Raw genomic sequence first — 19,686 nt, 5'->3', positions numbered from 1 at the left:
ACCCAAGGCCAGAACTGGCAGTGTTCCGCTGGACAGCCAGCACTGCCAGTGCTCCCTTCTACACAGCCAGCACTGCCAGTGCTCCCCACATTCAGCACTGCGAGTGCTCCCACGCACAGCCAGCATTACCAGTGCACCCCCACAACGAGCACTGCCAGTGCTCCCCACAATCCACACTGCCAGTGCTCCCTTTGACACAGTGAGCACTGCCAGTGCTCCCCTTGACACAGCCAGCACTGCCAGTGCTCCCCAATGCCAGCACTGGCAGTGATCCCTTCCACAGCCAATACTTGCTGTGCTCTTCACACGGCTAGTGCTCCATCCCCAAAACCAACACTGTCAGTGCTCCCCACACAGCCAGCACTGCCTGTGCTCCCCCCATAGCCAGCCCTCCCAGTGCTCCCCACAGCCAGCACTGCCAGTGCTCCCCACACTGCCAGCACTGCCAGTGCTCAACACACAGCCAGCACTGCCAGTGCTCGCCCACCACCAGCACTGCCAGTGCTCCCACCACACAGCCAGCACTGTCAATGCTCCCACCACACAGACAGCACTGTCAGTGCTCCCCACACAGCCAGCACTGCCAGTGCTCCCACCACAGAGCCAGCACTGTCAGTGCTCCCACCACACAGCCATTACTGCCAGTGCACCCCACACAGCCAGAAGTGCCAGTGCTCCCCACGCAGCCAGCACTGCCAGTGCTCCCCACGGCCAGCACTGCCAGTGCTCCCGCACACAGCCAGCACTGCCAGTGCTCTCCACACAGCCAGCACTGCCAGTGCTCCCCTCCACACAGCCAGCACTGCCCGTGCTTCCCACAGCCAGCAATGCCTGTGCTCCCCCCTCAATGCCAGCACTGCGAGTGCTCCCCCCACAGCCAGCACTCCATCCAGAAAGCCAGCTCTGCCAGTGCTCCCCATACAGACAGCACTGCCTGTGCTCCCTGTGCTCCCCCATAGCCAGCACTGCCAGTGCCCCCACAGCCAGCACTGCCAGTGCGCCCGCCACAGCCAGCACTGCCAGTGCTGCCCCCACAGCCAGCACTGCCAGTGCTCCCCATACAGACAGCACTGCCTGTGCTACCTGTGCTCCCCCATAGCCAGCAGTGCCAGTGCGCCCACCACAGCCAGCACTGCCAGTGCGCCCTCCCCATAGCCAACATTTCCAGTGCTACCACCCAAGGCCAGAACTGGCCGTGTTCCCCTGCACAGCCAGCACTGCCAGTGCTCCCTTCTACACAGCCAGCACTGCCAGTGCTCCCCACATTCAGCACTGCGAGTGCGCCCCTCCCCCATTAACTAGCACTTCCAGTGCTCCCAACCACAGCCAGCATTGCCAGTGCACCCCAACAACCAGCACTGCCAGTGCTTCCCTCACAGCCAGCACTGCCACTGCTCCCCACAACCAGCACTGTCAGTGCTCCCCCTCACAGCTAGAACTGCCAGTTCCCCCCCCCCACAGCCCACACTGTCAGTGCTCTCCCTCACATCCAACACTGCCAATGCTCCCCATAGCCAGCCCTGCCAGTGCTCCCACAATCAACACTGCCAGTGCTCCCCTTGACACAGCCAGCACTGCCAGTGCTCCCGAATGCCAGCACTGGCAGTGATCCCTTCCACAGCCAATACTTGCAGTGCTCTTCACACAGCTAGTGCTCCATCCCCAAAACCAACACTGCCAGTGCTCCCACACAGCCAGCACTGCCTGTGCTCCCACCCATTGCCAGTCCTGCCAGTCCTCCCCACAGCCAGCACTGCCAGTGCTCTCTCCTTTGTCAGCTCTCGCCAGACGAGCACTGCCAGTGCTCCACCACAGCTAGCACTGTCAGTGCTCCCACCACACAGCCAGCACTGTCAATGCTCCCACCACACAGACAGCACTGTCAGTGCTCCCCACACAGCCAGCACTGCCAGTGCTCCCACCACACAGCCAGCACTGTCAGTGCTCCCACCAGACAGCCATCACTGCCAGTGCTCCCCACACAGCCAGCACTGTCAGTGCTACCCCCACACAGCGAGAACTGCCAGTGCTCCCCACACAGCCAGCACTGCCAGTGCTCCCTACACAGCCAGCACTGCCAGTGCTCCCACACTGCCAGCACTGCCAGTGCTCCCGCACACAGCCAACACTGCCAGTGCTCCCCACACAGCCAGCACTGCCTGTGCTCCCCTCCACACAGCCAGCACTGCCAGTGCTCCCACAGCCAGCACTGCCTGTGCTCCCCCTTCAATGCCAACACTGGCAGTGCTCCCCACAGCCAGCACTCCATCCCGAAAGCCAGCACTGCCAGTGCTTCACCGTACAGACAGCATTGCCTGTGCTCCCTGTGGTCCCCAATATCCAGCACTGCCAGTGCTCCCCTTAGCCAGCCCTGCCAGTGCTCCCACAGTCAGCACTGCCAGTGCTCCCCTTGACACAGTGAGCACTGCCAGTGCTCCCTGTACACAGTCAGCACTGCCAGTGCTCCCGAATGCCAGCACTGGCAGTGATCCCTTCCACAGCCAATATTGCAGTGCTCTTCACACAGCTAGTGCTCCATCCCCAAAACCAACACTGCCAGTGCTCCCCACACAGCCAGCACTGCCTGTGCTCCCCCATAGCCAGCCCTGCCAGTGCTCCCCACAGCCAACACTGCCTGTGCTCTCTCCTTTGTCAGCTCTCGTCAGACCAGCACTGCCAGTGCTCCACCACAGCTAGCACTGCCAGTGCTCCCACCACACAGCCAGCACTGTCAATGCTCCCACCACACAGACAGCACTATCAGTGCTCCCCACACAGCCAGCACTGCCAGTGCTCCCACCACACAGCCAGCACTGTCTGTGTTGCCACCACACAGCCATCACTGCCAGTGCTCCCCACACAGCCAGAACTGCCAGTGCTCCCCACGCAGCTAGCACTGCCAGTGCTCCCCACACAGCCAGCACTGCCAGTGCTCCCCACACAGCCAGCACTGTCAGTGCTACCCCCACACAGCCAGAACTGCCAGTGCTCCCCACACAGCCAGCACTGCCAGTGCTCCCCACACAGCCAGCACTGTCAGTGCTCCCACACAGCCAGCACTGCCAGTGCTCCCACACAGCCAGCACTGACGGTGCTCCCCTCACAGCCAGCACTGCCAGTGCTCCCAACACAGCCAGCACTGCCAGTACTCCCGCACACAGCCAGCACCGCCAGTGCTCCCCACACAGCCAGCACTGACAGTGCTCCCCTCCACACAGCCAGCACTGCCAGTGCTCCCCACAGCTGGCACTGCCAGTTCTCCCACACAGCCAGCACTGCCAATGCTCAACCCACATCCAGCACTGCCAGTGCTCCCACCAAAAAGCCAGCACTGTCAGTGCTCCCACCACACAGCCATCACTGCCAGTGCTCCCCACACAGCCTGCACTGCCAGTGCTCCCCACATAGCCAGCACTGTCAGTGCTCCCCACACAGCCAGCATTGCCAGTGCACCCACCATACAGCTAGCACTGTCAGTGCTCCCACCACACAGCCATCACTGCCAGTGCTCCCCACACTGCCAGAACTGCCAGTGCTCCCCACGCAACAAGCCCTGCCAGTGCTCCGCAGAAAGTCGGCACTCAGTGCTCCGCCACACAGCCAGCACTGCCAGTGCTCCCCCACCAGCCATCACTGTCAGTGCGACCCCCACACAGCCAGAACTGCCAGTGCTCCCCAACAGCCAGCACTGCCAGTGATCCCCACATAGCCAGCACTGCCAGTGCTCGCCACAGCCAACACTGTCAGTGCTCTCTCCTTTGTCAGCTCTCGCCAGACTAGCACTGCCAGTGCTCCACCACAGCTAGCACTGCCAGAGCTCCCACCACACAGCCAGCACTGTCAGTGCTCCTACCACACAGCCATCACTGCCAGTGCTCCCGCTCACAGCCAGCACTGCCAGTGCTCCCCCACAACGCCTGCACTGCCAGTGCTCCCCACAAAGCCAGCACTGTCAGTGCTACCCCCACACAGCCAGAACTGCCAGTGCTCCCCACACAGCCAGCACTGCCAGTGCTCCCCACACAGTCAGCACTGTCAGTGCTCCCACACAGCCAGCACTGCCAGTGCTCCCACACAGCCAGCACTGACGGTGCTCCCCTCACAGCCAGCACTGCCAGTGCTCCCAACACAGCCAGCACTGCCAGTACTTCCGCACACAGCCAGCACTGCCAGTGCTCCCCACACAGCCAGCACTGACAGTGCTCCCCTCCACACAGCCAGCACTGTCAGTGCTCCCAACATAGCCAGCACTGTCAGTACTCCCACCACACAGCCATCACTGCCAGTGCTCCCCACACAGCCTGCACTGCCAGTGCTCCACACATAGCCAGCACTGTCAGTGCTCCCCACACAGCCAGCATTGCCAGTGCACCCACCACACAGCCAGCACTGTCAGTGCTCCCACCACACAGCCATCACTGCCAGTGCTCCCACACTGCCAGAACTGCCAGTGCTCCCCACGCAACCAGCCCTGCCAGTGCTCCGCAGAAAGACGGCACTCAGTGCTCCCCCACACAGTCAGCACTGCCAGTGCTCCCCCACACAGCCAGCACTGTCAGTGCGACCCCCACACAGCCAGAACTGCCAGTGCTCCCCAGATATCCAGCACTGCCAGTGATCCCCACATAGCCAGCACTGCCAGTGCTCGCCACAGCCAGCACTGTCAGTGCTCTCTCCTTTGTCAGCTCTCGCCAGACTAGCACTGCCAGTGCTCGACCACAGCTAGCACTGCCAGTGCTCCCACCACACAGCCAGCACTGTCAGTGCTCCCACCACACAGCCATCACTGCCAGTGCTCCCGCTCACAGCCAGCACTGCCAGTGCTCCCCACACAGCCAGCACTGTCAGTGCTCCCCACACAGCCAGCACTGCCAGTGCTTCCCACAAAGCAAGCACTGCCAGTGCTCCCCACACAGCCAGCACTGCCAGTGCTCCCACCACACAGCCAGCACTGTCAGTGCTCCCACCACACAGCCAGCACTGTCAGTGCTCCCCACACAGCCAGCACTGCCAGTGCTCCCCACACAGCCAGCACTGCCAGTGCTCCCCACAGCCAGCACTGCCAGTGCTCCCACCACACAGCCAGCACTGTCACTGCTCCCGCCACACAGCCAGCACTGTCAGTGGTCCCCACACTGGCAGCTCTGCCACTGTTCCCTACACACAGCCAGCACTGTCAGTGCTCCCACCACACAGCCAGCACTGCCAGTGCTCCCCACATAGCCAGAACTGCCAGTGCTCCCACCACACAGCCAGCACTGTCAGTGCTCCCACCACACAGCCATCACTGCCAGTGCTCCCGCTCACAGCCAGCACTGTTAGTGCTCCCCACACAGCCAGCACTGTCAGTGCTCCCCACACAGCCAGCACTGCCAGTGCTTCCCACACAGCAAGCACTGCCAGTGCTCCCCACACAGCCAGCACTGCCAGTGCTCCCACCACACAGCCAGCACTGTCAGTGCTCCCACCACACAGCCAGCACTGTCAGTGCTCCCCACAAAGCCAGCACTGCCAGTGCTCCCCACACAGCCAGCACTGCCAGTGCTCCCCGCAGCCAGCACTGCCAGTGCTCCCACCACACAGCCAGCACTGTCACTGCTCCCGCCACACAGCCAGCACTGTCAGTGGTCCCCACACTGGCAGCACTGCCACTGTTCACTACACACAGCCAGCACTGCCAGTGCTCCCACCACACAGCCAGCACTGCCAGTGCTCCCCACATAGCCAGAACTGCCAGTGCTCCCCACACATCCAGCCCTGCCAGTGCTCCCCACACAACCAGCGCTGCCAGTGCTCCACACACAGCCAGAACTGCCAGTGCTCCCCCCAAACAGCCAGAACTGCCAGTGCTCCCCACACAGCCAGCACTGCCAGTGCTCCCAACACATCCAGCACTGTCAGTGCGCTCCCCACACAGCCAGGAATGCCAGTGCTCCCCACGCAGCCAGCACTGCCAGTGCTCCCCACACAGCCAGCACTGACAGTGCTCCCCACACAGCCTGCACTGCCAGTGCTCCCCACAGCCAGCACTGTCAGTGCTCCCTTCCACACAGCCAGCACTACCAGTGCTCCCGCACACTGCCAGCACTGCCAGTGCTCCCCACACAGCCAAAACTGCCTGTGCTCCCCCAAACAGCCAGCACTGCCAGTGCTCCCCACACAGCAAGAACTGTCAGTGCTCCCTTCCACACAGCCAGCACTACCAGTGCTCCCGCACACGGCCAGCACTGCCAGTGCTCCCCACACAGCCAAAACTGCCTGTGCTCCCCCAAACAGCCAGCACTGCCAGTTCTCCCCACATAGCAAGCACTGCCAGTGCTCCCACCACACAGCCAGCACTGCCAGTGCTCCCCACACAGCCAGCACTGCCAGTGCTCCCCACAAAGCCAGCACTTCCAGTGCTACCCCACACCCCACAACTGTCAGCAGCGGTTGGAGCTGTTGATTGGCTGAGAGGCTGTCAGTCAGAAACTGGAGCTGCTGATTGGTTGAGAGTCTGTCAATCAGGGGCTGGAGCTCTTGATTGGGTGAGAGGCTGTGAGTTAGCGGCTGAAGCTCCTGATTGGCTTAGAGGCTGTCAGTCAGCGAGTGGACCTCCTGATTGGCTGAGAGGCTGTCAGTCAGCGAGTGGACCTCCTGATTGGCTGAGAGGCTGCCAGTCAGTTTAATGTTCTCATTAATTTAATAATTGATGTAACCGGGTATTTCACCGCCATCTTGATCTGCTCCCTGAACCTGGACTGAGTCACCACATAAATAAATGTGTTTGTGCAGCAATTTAAATCCCTCAGCATAAATCCGACTTGTTGTAAAGTATATTGAGGAAGGGTGATGTCAACTAATCCTCTCAAATCCAAATAGAAAAATTTAATAACATTCACGGTCCAGAGGAGAATGAAAGTTCCTGAGATGCTGAAGAGTAAAATCATTGATTTCCTTCTGCTCTCCATCTCTGGGTCGGTGCGATTGTCTCCCTGACTCTGAGCGCTCAGTGTCTTCCGGACCCGACTGCTGAGTAAAATGTGTCTGACTGTCAGAGCGTTGGTCAACAGGATTGAGAAGAACGGCATCAATGGGGTTAAAACCCGATCAAACCAGGTATATCCACCCCATCCCGGGTCAGTCCAAACGCTGCTCTTTGTCCGACAGCCCCACTGGACATTGTCGATTATCTCCCTAGGTTCCAATATAAAGTACACAGGGATGTTTTTCACACAGAGCAGCAGGCCGCTTGTGGACAGAACCACAGCCGCAGTTTTCCCGGTGCAATATTTAGTTTTCAGTTTCTGGCAGCGAATGGCCACAAATCGATCAAAGGAGAAAGTGAGGGTGAACCAGACAGAACAGTCCCTGGCTGCAGTCTGCAGGACAAAGTTAACAGCACACACAGGGGGAAATAATAAACATTGATCATGTTCAGTATGGGACGAGTGATAATAAACAGCAGATCTGCCGTTGCCATGGCCACCAGGTAGCGAGTGGTGCAGGTAGAGAGACCACACTTCCCCCGACACAGAATCACAATTCCCAGTATATTAACTGTCAGAGGGAGAAAGGAGAGACGCGGGAAATTACTGGGTAATGAATCTCCCTGTCTGAACCAGGACATCATTTCAGCATCAATATAATGAACAGTGGGTGGGTGGGGGTGTTGGGAGAGGAGTGGGAACAGAGATTAACATTGCAGAGAGGGGAGTAGCAAATGTAACTCCAGTGTTAAAGATGGGGAATGGGGAGAAAGTGTGAATGGCAGCCTATCAGTTTGATGGCAGTGGTGGGAAAATGTTTATAATTCAGAGACCTTTGGGAGAGGTTACATTTCTCATTTAGTCTGATTTACAGGTTTCACTCAGGCCGGTCAGGTTTCCCAAACCGGATACAAACATAACCAGAGATTGTCATCCCTGCTCAATTACTGGACCACTCCCCGGATTGGACCGTTCCCTGGACTGGATTTCTGATGGGGTTGGACCCCACTCCTGGTTTATTTGAATACTCCACGATCAATGGAAAAAAATAAAACAAACGCAGGACCTTCCCACTTCATAATCATGGGAGGAATAGAAATATAGAATGTACAGTGCAAAAGGAGACCATTCGGCCCACCGAGTCTGCACCGGCCCTTGGAAAGAGAAAACCAGTTCAGTCCACCCCATCCCCATAGCCCAGTGACCCCCATCTAAATTGTTTGGAAACTAAACACAATTCATCATGGCAAATCCACCAACCTGCATATCTTTGGGATGTGGGAGGAAACCGGAGCACCCGGAGAAAACCCACGCACACACGGGCGAGAAAGTGCAGACACCGCACAGACAGTGACCCAAGCCGGGAATCGAACCTGGGACCCTGGAGCTGTGAATCAACTGTGCTAACCACTGTGTTACCGTGCAGCCCAACCTGTCCAGAATAGAGTCTGTCCAGTCTCCAGAACACCCCGAGGGATCATCCCACCCAGGTTTCGTCATTCGTAAAGCACCCGCTCCCAGGAATCCCCCATTGCCATGTCTCGAACATCCCAACATCATTGTTCCCAGGAATCCATCCTCTCCCTTTTTGAAAACAATCCCTGCCAAGCTTTTCTCAGGAATATTCCCGCTCCGGCATTGGACATTCCCCAGGGTTCACTTGGCCGGAATAGACTCTCTCCAGCTTCGGACTCATTGCATTCGACAAGAAAGTAGGAAAATTCCAAAACAAGAGCGTTAAGATGGATGAGAAAGTTCCCAGACTAAAGTAGTTGAAATTAAAGTTACGTCCTGCTGGATGCAACATCCGAATTGGACGATGAGCTGTTGCTCCTCCAGCTTGCGTTGGGCTTCATTGCATTCTTGCAGCTGGCCAAGGACAGACATGTGGGCCTGAGAGCAAGGTGCTGAGTTAACATGGCCACAACAGGAAGGCTGGGGCCATGCTGTGGGCTGAGTGAAGGTGTTCCACAAAGCAGTCTCCCAGTCTGCGTTTAGCCTCCCCAATGTAGAGGAGACGGTATTGGCAGCAGCGAATACAGTAGAACAAATTGAAGGCACAGAAGTGAAACGCTGCTTCCCCAGAAATTAGAGTTTGCTGCTGAGAACCATGAGACGGGAGGAGGTAAAGGGACCGTTGTTGCACCGTCTCTGATTGCAGGGGAAGGTGCTGGGGGAAGGGAAAGGGGTGTGGGTGTGAGGGGGAAGTGGACAAGGGGGAGGGAGCGGTACCTGAGGAATGCAGAATTGAGGGGGGTGGTTGGAGAGAGGTGAAGATGTGTTTGGTGGTGACATCATGCTGGAGTTGGCAGAAATGGAGGAGGATTTTCCTTTCAATGGGGAGGCTGATGGTCTGGAAAGTGAGGAGAGGGAGACACTATCATGTTTCCGGGAGGGAGGGGGATGTGTGAGGACAGAGGTGTGAGAAGTGAATTGAACACGATTGAGAGGCCTGTTAACAAAGGAAGGTGGTGGGGACAGTCCGGTTAAGGAAAAGACAGACATGCCAGAGGGGCTATTTTCAAATACTTCATCAACAGAACAGAGGCGATGGAGGCGGAGAAAGTGGGAGAATGAGATGCAGTCTTTAAAGGAACCAGGATATGAGGATCTGAACACCACCCTCGTGTTGGGGAACGGAGATGCAGAGGGATTGGACATCCATTGTGAAGATTAGGCGGTTAGGGCCAGGGAAATGGACATTGTTTACGCCACCAGAGGAATCAGGAATCATAGAATCCTCACAGTGCAGAAGGAGGTCATTCGGCCCTTTAAGCCTGTACCAAACCTCTGAAAGAGTACCTCAATCAAGCTCACTCACCTCCTATCTCATTAACCCCTTAATCTAACCTACACATCTTTTTGGACACTACGGAGTAATTTAGCATGGCCAATCCACCTAACCTGGACTGTGGGAGGGAATCGGAGCACCAGGAGGAAATCCACGCGGACACGGAGAAAAAGTGCAGTCTCCACACAGACAGTCACACAAGGTAGGAATTCATCCGGGGACCCTGGCGCTGTGAGGCAGCAGTGCAAACCACTGTGTCACTGTGCCACCAATGTCTTTGGGAAGGGACCGAACAGGGTGAAGCGGATGGAATCAAGATAGGAAGAAATGATCTTGGTGGGGCTGGAACTGGCCGAAATAATGGGTGTACCGGGACTTTCCTGTTTGTGGATTTTGGGAAGGAAGTAGAAGCGGGAGGTTCATGCAGGATGTGTGGGATTGTGGGACTATTATGTCCGAGGCTGTGGACAGAAGATATCCAGAGTCAACGAGGTCAGTGAAAGTCCTGGAAACAATATCATGATGTTTGCTGGTGTGCTGCTGGTCCAGGGGGAGGTACCAGGATGGGCCTGAGAGCTGACGGTCAGCCTCTGTGAGAAAGAGGTCAGGCACCAGACAATAATGGCACCGCCCTTGTGAGCAGCTTAGATCATCAGGCCAGGGTTGGATATTCGAGAGGGGATTGGAGCAAGTTTAGAGTGAGCCAGTATAGTGTTGGTGAGATGCACAGAGAAATTGAGACGGTCGATGTCGCACTGACAGATCTCATGAAAAGATCAAGAGCTGATAGGAGGCCGAGGGTGGGGTCCAGGTAGAGGGAGATTACTGGAGGCGGATGGATTTCAACAACAAATATGCATCAAATAGACAGTGAGAAACAGCAGAGACAATATTATCTATTCACTGATCATCATCAGAATAATTACCAAAGAATTGAAAAGCAGAAGTCGGTCTCTGTTATTCTTGAATTTAGAACAGAATATAATCAAATCTTCCAGTCACAATGTCAACAGTTGGAAAAATGGAATTAGAAGCATGAATTAAAGAAATCCAGTAACACAGAGTACACTAAATAGTCGGCACATATTCCAAAGTTAACATTATTCCTGACACATTTCATCCAATTATTTCAATAACTACCAGAAATAATAGATCTGAATAGTGTGATGGATGTTAAACAATTTGATTGTCTCAAGGCCGACAGTAAGATCCGACAAAACAGACTGATGAGTAATCTCAGAGCCAGTGGAGTTAGGGGACACAGCAGCAGAATGGACACATGCTGGCGACACACACAGAACACAGGGAGAGGAGTTAAAGGGATTTAGGCTGATTGGTGGAAGGTGGTAAGTGGTGTTCCACAAGGATCAGCACTGGGATCACTCTCCTTCACCATTCCCATCAACAGTATGGGATCGGGAAGCAGAACGATAATGACACAATTTACAGACAGAATCAAATTGAGAGTGATAGTGAATACAGAGGAAGAATACAACTAATTACAGACACACATCATCATTTATTATGAATTTGCAAACTGGGTATTTCAATGGGAAATTAATGTTCCGACAGATCAGTGTCCGCTGCTGCATTTTGACCAGAACAATAAATCCCCCAACCACACCTTGGAAAACACGTGTGTGAAGGACTGGAGGGGTTTCTGGGTTCAGATGAATAGATTCACAAATCGTGCGAAGCAGCAACACAGTTTATAAACACCCATAAAAATTAATCAAACATGTGTGTTCATTTCAGGATGAATAGGAATGAGAAAATATCACAAAACCTATTGGAATGCTGCACTGCTGTGGGTTTTATTAAATATTAGAGTGTGGGTGATATCTGTTCCTGTTGGAGTTGGTCAAAAGAAAACAGAGATAGAGACATTTCACTTCATACAATAAATATCAAACATCTTCAAAACACAGCCAAACTCTTTGTTTTCAACCTATTCCAAAGTTAAAACACACAAAGGGAACTCCACAGAATGGAGCGGCCACTGCCCACACACACTAACCCCCCCCCCACCCACACACACACTAACCCCCCCCCCCCCCACACTCTAACCCCCCCACACACACTAACCCCCCCCACACACACACAATCCCATCCACACACACTAATCCCCCCCACACACACATACACACACTAACCCCACCCCAGACACTATTACCCCCAGACACACTTTTTTTTATTCAAAAAAATATACTTTATTCATAAAATTTATCATAATCATTACAGTACATTTCGAATTGTCTTGACTGTACGTTTATGTCAGAGTAACACATTGCCTTGAATTTCTTCCATTCAATTTTGATAATATTACACACCCTTTACATTACAATTCCTTCTCAAATATTAACATTGTCATGTTTATTTTATACATTGCAGTGTTGGCGGCCCAGACCGAGGGGAGTTTACACTGGTACCCGCCACTCGGTCTACATTTGCTGGAAAGACCTTATACAGTGGCCTTTTCCCATTGCGCCTTGGCGGCAGCTGACCCAAGCTTGAGTGCGTCCCTCAGCAAGTATTCCTGGACCTTGGAATGTGCCAGTCTGCAACACTCGGTCGAGGACAATTCTTTGCACTGGAAGATCAGCACGTTTCGGGCATACCAAGGAGCGTCTTTCACCGAGTTGATAACCTTCCAGCAGCAGTTGATATTTGTCTCGGTGTCCCCCCCTGGAAACAGTCCGTAGAGCACAGAGTCCTGTGTCACAGAGCTGCTCGGGATGAACCTTGACAAATAACACTGCCTCTCTCTCCAGACCTTTTTTGCAAAGGCACATTCCACAAGGAGGTGTGTGACCGTCGCATTTCCCCCACAGCCACTCCGGGGGCAGCGTGCATTAGCGCAGAGCCTTCGGGTGTGCATGAAGAAACTGACAGGGAGGGCCCTTCTCACCACCAGCCAAGCTCGGTCTTGGTGCTTGTTTGAAAGTACTGGTGATGAGGCGTTCTGCCAGATGACTCTGGCAGTCTGCTCAGGGAACCATCCAACGTCCTCCACGGTCTCCTTTTCCCTGAGGGCCTCGAGGACATTACGTGCTGACCACTGCTTCATTGCCTTGTGGTCAAAGGTGATTTTCTTCAGAAACTTTTCCACGAAGGACATTTGGGACGGTACGGTCCAACTACTTGGAGCGTTCCGCGGCAATGAGGCCAGGCCCATCCTTCGTAACACCGGCGACAGGTAGAACCTCAATATGTAGTCACACTTGGTGTTTGCATACTGGGGGTCCACGCACAGCTTGATATGCTGGACACAAAGGTGGCCAACAGGGTGAGGGCCGCGTTGGGTATGTTCCGCCCTCCCTTCTCCAGAAGTTTGTACATGGTATCCCTTCGGACATGGTCCATCTTGGATCTACAGATGAATTGGAAGATGGCTCGGGTGACTGCTGTGGCGTAGGGTCGGGTTATGGGCCGGACCTGCGCCACGTACAGTAGCACCGAGAGTACCTCACACCTGATGACCAGGGTTTTGCCCGCAATGGAGAGGGAGCGTTGCTCGCACCAGCTCAGTTTCTGCCTTGCCTTTGCTAAGCGCTCCTCGCAGGTTTTGGTGCACGCCCCAGCAGCTCCGAACCATGTCCCCAGCACCATCAGGTAATCTGACCTAACAGTGAAGGGGACAAAGGACCGGTCGGCCCAGTTCCCAAAGAACATGGCCTCGCTCTTGCCATCATTATCTTGGCTCCCGAGGCCAGTTCAAACTGGTCTCAGGCGGTCAAGAGCCTGCTTACAGACGCAGGATCCGAGCAGAAGACGGCAACGTCGTCCATGTACAGTGAGGCCTTGACTTGCATGCCTCCACTGCCTGGGATCGTCACTCCTCTTATAACCGGATCCCTCCTGATGGACTCGGCAAAAGGTTCTATGCAGCACACAAAAAGGGCAGAGGAGAGAGGGCAGCCCTGCCTGACTCCAGATTTGATCTGGAACTTTTCTGATTCCACCCATTGATTGAGACTGCGCTATAGATGTTGGTGTAGAGCAGTTTGATTCAATTGAGAATTCCCTCCCCAAACCCCATTTTGGAGAGCACATCCATTATGTAACTGTGCGATATTCTGTCAAAAGCCTTCTCCTGGTCAAGGCAGATGAGGCAGGTGTCCACCCTCCTGTCCTGCACGGAGGCGATCCTATCCCTGAGTAGCGCGAGGCTATCAGAGATCTTCCTGCCGGGAACAGCACAGGTCTCGTCAGGGTGGATACCCGAATCCAGAGCAGACCTGACCCGATTGGCGATGACCTTGGCTAGAATTTTATAATCCACATTCAATAGTGAAATGGGTCGCCAATTTCGAATTTCTTCCCTTTCCCCCTTCTGCTTGTAGATGAGGGTGATGATGCCTTTCCTCATGGACTCTGAGATGCTGCCTTCCAGAAGCATACTCTCGTACACTTCCAGCAGGCCTGGGTCCATCCAGTCCCACAGAGCCGAGTACAACTCCACCGGTAAGCCGTCGCTTCCGGGGGTTTTCCTCGTCTCAAAGGACTTGACGGCCTTTGTCAGCTCGTCCAGAGTTAGTGGTTTGTCCAGGTTTTCCAGCTCGCTGTCGCCCATGACCTCCGTGATAGTCGACAGGAAGGTCTGGGAAACAGTGCTATCTGTTGGCTTCAGATCATACAGTCCGGCATAAAAGGATTGGCTGATCCTCAGGATGTCAGACTGCGATGACTTTTCAGAGCCATCTTCTTCCTTCAGGATGCTGATCACAGCGGTCTCTCTGTGCACCTTTTGGAACATGAAGCGTGATCACTTTTCATCCTGCTCCACGGAGCGGACTCTGGAACGGAAGATAACCTTGGAGGCCTCCGAGGTGTAGAGCGATGCTTGCTGGCTCTTCACCTCTTGGAGATCCTCCTTGACATCCACCCCCATCGACTGCAGCTGGAGCAAATTCTGCATACTTTTCTGGAGCCTGGACATGACCCCTCGTCCCTCTCTCACCTTTTGAACGCCCTTGAGGATGAAAAACCTTTTGATGTTCCCCTTGATTGCTTCCCACCATAGATGTGGAGACTCAAAGAGGGGTTTCGCTGTTCTCCAACCTTTGTAATCTCTCCTGAGTTCCACGAGGTTCTCAGGGGTCAGCAGTTTTACATTCAGCTTCCATGTCCCCCTGCCTAACCCCTGGTCTTCCTGCAGGTGGCAGTCGGCCAGTGGTCAGTGGTCAGAGAAGAATACCTGCCTTACATCGGTGGTCCTGACAGTGAAAGCTCGGGACACAAAGAAGAAGTCTATCCTGGAGCGGACGGACCTGTCTGGCCATGACCATGTGTATCTACGCTGCGCTCCGTCTGCAGGCTTGCTGCAGACGTCGAGCAGCTTGGCGTCTTTTACCGTTTCCATCAGGAGTCTGGACGTAGCGTCTAGTTTGATGTCGGCTCTGCCGGATCGTCCAGCCGCATCGATGATGCAGTTGAAGTCACCGTCCAAAATGACCGGCTTGGAGGTGGCCACAGCAGTGGGAGTTGCTGAAGGCCTGCCAGCCGCTCGGCTTTTACGGCCGGGGCGTACACATTAATAAGTCTGAGAGGGGTGCTGTTGTATTTGATGTCTGCTACGAGGAGGCGCCCGGCCACCACCTCCTTAACGTCGGAGATGGTGAAGTTGCCTCCCCGCAGCAGAATACCCAGGCCGGAGGAGCGGCAGTCGTTTCCTCCTTACCAGATGGATGGCCCGTGGGACCACCAGCTCGACCAGCGCCTGTAGTTGCTGAGGTGCGGAATTCCGCACTCCTGCAGGAACAGTAGGTCGGCTTTTACATTTGCTAAATAGTTGAGTGTGGCTACACACCGCAAAGTATCTTTGATGCTTCGCACATTTATGGATGCAATTTTCAAACCCATTATAAAAAGGGAGATTTACCAGTCTCAGAGTCCCAAGTCGATACAGTTGGCTGTTCCAGCTGTTGGATGTTCCCCAGCATGCCGGGGGTGCTCGCAAACTGTTGCACAGTTGCAGGGCTGAGAAAACTGTACTGGTCCGCACTGGTCCCGTGAATCTGATGCAGATGCATTGCGGGGGTGGTGTTGGGGTTGCAGGCCGGTCTTCGCCTGGGTTGTTGCTGCTTGTTACTTTCGGGGGTTGGTCTTTGACCTTGTTTTCGATGTCCGGCGTTTGGTGGCCGTTGGTCATATTGCTGTTCCCATGAGCCAGAGGTTGGTTGTCTCGGCGGGTTTTATTTTCTTTTCCGTCGGTGGTCTGGGGGGTCTGTGCATCCCGTTCCACATTGGTGCTTTGCCTCTTTACTTGAGGCCGATTCTTGTCTTGTTTTCCCTCATCGGAGGAGGTGTCGGCGCTAAGTGCGCCGGCTGAGAGGTGTCGCTTTTTGCCACTCCCCCTCGGGGGGTTCTTCAGTTTGTTTTTTTGTTTCCTCTTCGTTTGTGCCTGTTCACTGCTTCCCAGGGGTCTTTATACTTCGTCCCATCCTCTTCCATTGAGTGTTCCTCGTCAGATGAGGCTGGGGTTGAGTTGTCCGGTCGTGCTGGGGCCTCTTCTTTTTATTGGGGGCCCTTCTGTTACTTTTCCGCATTCTGTACCGTGGTGTCTTTTTCGGTGGAGGGTGTATGGACCTCTTCTGTGGTCGGCTTTTTAACTCCGCTGCTGATGATCTGTGCATATGTCGCCCCGCGTTTCGAGCAGGCCCTGTAAAGATGGCCGGCCTCCCCACACAGGTTGCAGCACTTGTCTTCTTTGCAGTCCTTAGTCGTGTGTCCCTCCTGCCTGCAGTTTTTGCAGAAGTCACGCTGCATTTTGCGGCAACATGCCCGTTTTGCCACAGGTGTGGCATACTCGTGGCTGTCCCACGTAGTAGAGGTAGCCACGATTTCCTCCAATGACGAAACTGGAGGGGGGATGCAGGATGGTTCCGTTGCCGTCTGTTCTCAGAGTCACCTTGATCTGGTGCTCACTTGTCCAGATGCCGAAGGTCTCTTTCACTTGCACGCTGTCACTTTTCAGTTTAGCGTACCTGGCGAGGAACGTGAGCACATCAGACACGGGGACGTGGGGGTTGTACGTGTGCAGTGTAACAACCCAAGTTTGCTGCGACGGTGTCGTAAACAGAGGCTCCGCAGTCATGATCGACAGGGGACGCTGGTTACCTTTTTCCTTGAAGACGTTCAAGAATCTGATGCACGCTGCGACGCTCATGAAGGTGACATCAAAATATCCATTGTTGGGGAAGTTTTGCAAGCAGAAGATCTCTGTTGCTTTGAACCCACAACACTCGAGCAGCACCCGCTTCACGAAGAGTTTCCGGTCCAAAGGTGACTCTCCTTCCGTTTTCTTCACTGTGACTCGGACAGTGTTTCGCAGTCCCCAGCCTGGTGGTTGGGATGCAGCTGCATCCATAGCTCGAACGTTGGGTCTTAACTGTATCGTAGTTGGCTTAGGGCAGCATGTAGATCCACCAATAGCAGCCGAGCTCCAAACGTTTCCTCTTTGACGACTTCAATCCCTCCGAGTTCTCCAGTCCACGATCGACATCGAAATCCTCAGGTTCCCTCGAATAAATGAGACTACACTTGATCTTAGCCAAAATGCCGAGCAGCGACAGCCCAGAATTTCCGGCTATGACTCTTGTCCTCCTCGTCCATCGACATTCAGGTGCACCTTGCTGCGCTCGACTGTGCTTTGGAACTTTTAGTCTACGGTCACTTTTGGTCAAGAGACCTCCAGCTTGGCCGAGCACGGTGGAGTCTGTGCATGCAGAACCAATAAAACAGGGTGACATTGTCTGGCACGCCTTCCACTGTCATCACCAGAAGAAATGGAGACGCTGTTCATGCTTAGTGACACCTAACGCAGGGAGTCGAAGAAACCTCCAGCTTTGCCGAACAAAGGGCAATCCGTGCAAGCAGCAAGCACTGGCGGAATCCAACAGGGGGCAATGTCTAGTTCCACTGAGCTCCACACTGGCGTGTTGGTCGTGGAGTCAGGAGAACGAAAAGAGACGCCGTGAAGGTACACCTACATCCAAATCAGGATGCCATTCAGTCTGTCGCCACACTTCCCCGTTGTGCAGGATGAAGGGATGTGGTAACTGAAGTGAGGAGAAGGCAAGTCGCCATCCTGGGGTGAGAGCGAGTGGCCTATAAAAAGCAGCAGGAAATCTGTGTGGCATATCAGCTGAAAACGGAGCCTGGCAGCTACAAGTCCGCGAGTCATTTGGCTCGCAAGATTAGTGCACTAAGCGCCCGCCAGCAGAAAAGCTAGCAATGCTTTGGAGCCTGAAAGGCCATAAATTGGTCAGGATGAGACAACTGGACAAGAGAGAAAAGGGGAAACCAGGTTTTGCGCCATTTTCTGCTTTTGTACTTCTTGCTCCCCAAAGCGGGGTGAAGGCACCATTCCTGGAAGCATTGCAAGACCAGGTTGATGCGTGGAGCGGAAGGAGCAAGCCCCTGATGCATCTCCGAGTCCCAAAAATTAATTTAATATTCGGTCCCCAGATAGGGGACATATCAGATATTAAACTGATAAGAACAGATACTACACTTGATCTGAGCCAAAAGGCCGAGAAGCGATAGCCCATATTTTCCGGCGATGGCTCTTGTCCTCCTCATCCACCGAGATTCAGGTGCACCTTCTGCGCTCGACTGTGGTTTGGAACTTTTAGTCTAAGGTCACTGTTGGTCAAGAGACCTCCAGCTTGGCCGAGCACGGTGGAGTCTGTGCATGCAGAACTAGTAAAACACAACAGGGAGACATCGTCTGGCGCGCCTTCCACTGTCGTCACAGGAATAAATGGAGACGCTGTGAAGGACCAGTGACACCCAACGCAGGGAGTCGAAGAAACCTCCACCTTTGCCAAACAAAGGGCAATCCGTGCAAGCAGCAAGTACTGGCGGAATCCAACAGGGGGCAATGTCTAGTCTCACTGAGCTCCACCCTGGCCTGTTGGTCGTGGAGTCAGGAGAGCGAAAAGAGACGCCGTGAAGGTATACCTACATCCAAATCAGGATGCTGTTCCGTCTGTCGCCACACTTCCCTGTTGTGCAGGATGAAGGGCTGTGGTACCTGAAGTGAGGAGAAGGCAAGTCGGCATCCGAGGGTGAGGGTGAGTGGCCTGTAAAAAGCAGCAGGAAATCTGTGCGGCACATCAGCCGAAAACGGAGCCTGGCAGCTACAAGTCCGCGAACATTCGGCTCGCAACATTAGTGCACGAAGCGCCCGCCAGCAGAAAAGGTAGCAATGCTTTGGAGCCTGAAAAGTCATAAATTGGTCAGGATGAGACAACTGGACAAGAGAGAAAAGGGGAAGCCAGGTTTTGCGCCATTTTCTGCTTTTGTACTTTTTGCTCCCCGAAGCGGGGTGAAGGCACCATTCCTGGAAGCATTGCAAGACCAGTCGATGCGTGGAGCGGAAGGAGCAAGCCCCTGAACCATCTGTTTTGCGCAACATTCTGTTTTATAATTTTTGCTCCCCAAAGCGGGGTGAAGGCACCATTCCTGGAAGCATTGCAAGACCAGGTTGATGCGTGGAGCGGAAGGAGCAAGCCCCTGAACCATCTCCGCGTCCCAAAAATCAATTTAATATTCAGTCCTCAGATAGAGAACATATCAGATATTAAACTGATAAGATCAGATTTTTTTTTTCAAAAAAATATACTTTATTCATAAAAATTTATCATGAGCATTACAGAAACATTTCAAATTGTCTTGACTGTACATTTCCGGCAGGGTTACATGTTGCCGTGACTTTCTCTCATTCAATATTGATATTGTCATACACATATCACTCTTTACATTACTATTCCTTCTTAAATATTTACAGTGCCATGTTTGTTTTATACATTGGAGTGTTGGTTGCCCAGACCGAGGGGCTTTACACTGTTACCCGCCCCTCGGTGTACATTTGCTGGAAAGACTTTACACAGTGGTCTTTCCCCATTGCGCCTTGGCGGCAGC

The 19,686-nt window shown here is 54.1% G+C and overlaps 1 non-coding gene and 1 pseudogene across 1 annotated transcript; both read right to left on the bottom strand.

Annotated features, from left to right (window-relative positions):
* Positions 1 to 18,113: 18,113 nt before the first annotated feature.
* Positions 18,114 to 18,304, bottom strand: LOC140397147 (U2 spliceosomal RNA). The gene has a single exon (XR_011936725.1). It is a non-coding gene; the product is annotated as a U2 spliceosomal RNA (small nuclear RNA).
* A 907-nt stretch (positions 18,305 to 19,211) lies between these two features.
* LOC140397249 (U2 spliceosomal RNA) lies at positions 19,212 to 19,385 on the bottom strand (annotated as a pseudogene).
* Between the last annotated feature and the right edge of the window lie 301 nt (positions 19,386 to 19,686).

Source organism: Scyliorhinus torazame, chromosome 20 (assembly GCF_047496885.1).
Source record: "Scyliorhinus torazame isolate Kashiwa2021f chromosome 20, sScyTor2.1, whole genome shotgun sequence".
In the NCBI taxonomy this organism is placed as follows: Eukaryota; Metazoa; Chordata; class Chondrichthyes; order Carcharhiniformes; family Scyliorhinidae; genus Scyliorhinus; species Scyliorhinus torazame.
Note: the sequence above shows the minus strand (reverse complement) of the source record. Positions and strands in the feature narration are given on the sequence as shown.